Genomic DNA, 2,500 nt, shown 5'->3' with positions numbered 1-2,500 from the left:
TTAGTACTGTAAATATGAGCACTCTTTGCTTTGCTCTAAGCAAAAAATAAAAAATAAAAGAAATGAGGTTTGTCATCCTCTTCTGTATATTTTAGCTTAATAGCTTTATTCATTTAACACACCAAACAAACATTGTGCAACAAAACAACCAAACATATTTATTTTTATATAATTAAGCACCAAGCAACACTATGCTTACATAAGCCAGCGTTGCTCATTTCTAGTTTGTTTAATTATTTTAAATGATGCATTTTCTATTTTCATTATATATCTTTTTATTAGAGATTATCAAATATATTTCATGTATTTAATTTAATTCTTCTCTGAATCTGAACCAAAACTCACAAGACATCCCACAGACATCAGCGATCTGCCGTTATCTCAGTCGGCCAGGTGAATGTGTGTGTGTGCGCCAGACTGCCCAGCTGTGAGAAACACTGAGCAAACACACAGTCATCTAATGATCAACAGAGAGCAGCAGGGAGGAGCGCGGATGTCTGATCCCGAGTCTCGCACTGATTATAAGAGTGTCTGATGGGATCTTGTGGGATTTTGTCAGACAGCACTGATGTTTTACCGAACATTTACTGCTGAAACTGTATCCGCTGGGGTTTTACTGTAGTAACAGTGCTTGCAGTGGACAACAGACAGATGTTGGCTAATCTGTACAAGTGCTTTATCTCCGAATAGACAGCAGAGCATGAACACACTGTTCAACTGTTTGTGTGTGTGTGTGTGTGTGTGTGTGTGTGTGTGTGTGTGTGTGTGTGTGTGTGTGTGTGTGTATAGTTTATATCTTGAGTATGGAAAGTCCTCTCTCTCTCTCTCTCTCTCTCTCTCTCTCTCTCGTGCTGACCCAGTCTCACAGGCCGAGAGATAACACAGCAACAGATAACTAGATCTGTATGTTTCCCGAAGAAAACCTCAAGCTTTTTTGCTAGGATGCACAAAATTATAAGCGATAAAAGATAGCGTTTTGCTGATGTGAAAATATGTAATTCTCTGAAATACCTTTTACTATAATGAAAAGTCAAATACAATTTCAGCTTTTAGATCATTCAAAATTCAAGGCATCTTTTTTTTAAAGGGCACCTATGATGAAAATCATCTCTTTAAGCTGGTATAGTGTGTCCACAATCATATTGGGAATGATATAAACACATTAAGTCTCCTTTTTTTTATTTCCTGACGTTAAAACGGGATCATAAAATATGAAAATGTATTAGAAATAATTTTTAAAAATTAAATAGTTTTTTTTTACATTAAAAAATATAGTAAATTTTTGGATTAAAACAAAAGCAACCCAAGCTCGTTCTGGAAACATAGCCCCGCGGACGTTTCTGGAGACCGCGATTTACGTGGACGGAGGTACATAAAGTACGTATTAGTTTGGTTTTTTTCGAGCGAACGCTGCGGGGCGTGTGGCGCCGCTCCGCCCCTCCTCTTCGCGCTCGCCGGCCGACGGCTCACCTCCGAGTGGAGGGCTTTCCCGATGCAATCAGTTTGTCCGCTTAGCTCACAGCGTTGCGTCGGCGGAGCAGAGGCCCCGGAGGAGGAGCCAGAGCCGGCCGCGGTGGGCGACGACCGTGATCGAGTCCGGGGAACAGCAGGTTCCGGAAATCAGGTAAGACGAAAAACGGAATCCGAAAAATAAGGGCGAGGACGAGGCGGGATCCGAGAACGCGGTCGAAATCGAAGACGAGGGCTTTTGCTTTTTTTTTTTTTTTTTTGATCTGGCGGCTTTTCGCGCGAGAACGGCGCGGGCGCGAACGCCGCGCGCTCCCGAGAGGCGCCCGAGACGCGAAAAAGCGCGCACAGCGGCCTCTCGCGGATCCGCGAAAACAAAAAAACGCTCGAATGCGTACCTCCCGGGACGTAAATTGCGTTCCGCAGAAACGTCCACGGGGCTACGTTTCCACAATGAGCCCGGGTTGAACAAAAGATGCATTATTTTAAGTACTGTAGTATAATTGAAAATAGTAGTATATTAGTATAACTGTAAAATCAGCCTTGTTCTATTTCATTTTTTGTAAGGATTGTTTATTATTGTTTACATCAGCCTTTAATATGGCACATCTTTAAGTATTATTCATTGAATCCTCATCCTCAGCTCAATGCAAAACTGCATTTGTTTATTCTCCACCTCTCTCTCTTTCTCTCTGTAAACCGTCCCGTCTCCTGCTCCTCTGTTTTCTCAATCTTTGTTCCTGTCCTCCACCCTGCTGTTAAACAAGTGTTTGCTGACTTTTCATTATTATTCATATTATTCATTGATTATAAGTATTATTCATTGACTCCTCATCCTCAGCTCAATGCAAAACTGCATTTGTTTATTTTCCACCTCTCTCTTTTTCTCTCTGTAAACCTTCCCGTCTCCTGCTCCTCTGTTTTCTCCATCTTTGTTCCTGTCCTCCACCTGTGAGTGTTTGCTGACTCCTCACACACACCATTAGCCGTCAGACTTCATTAGTATTTCGCAGCCCTGTACAAGTAGATGGAA

General features: G+C 42.0%; 1 protein-coding gene across 4 annotated transcripts in view; it reads left to right on the top strand.

The window, feature by feature from the left end:
• osbpl8 (oxysterol binding protein-like 8) overlaps window positions 1-2,500 on the top strand; it is a 95,437-nt gene that overhangs the window by 30,599 nt on the left and 62,338 nt on the right. The gene's annotated exons all lie outside the window — the stretch shown is intronic.

This window comes from Danio rerio, chromosome 4, assembly GCF_052040795.2.
Source record: "Danio rerio strain M-AB ecotype USA chromosome 4, GRCz13ab, whole genome shotgun sequence".
NCBI lineage: Eukaryota > Metazoa > Chordata > Actinopteri > Cypriniformes > Danionidae > Danio > Danio rerio.
This window is presented reverse-complemented; position numbering and strand designations above follow the sequence as displayed.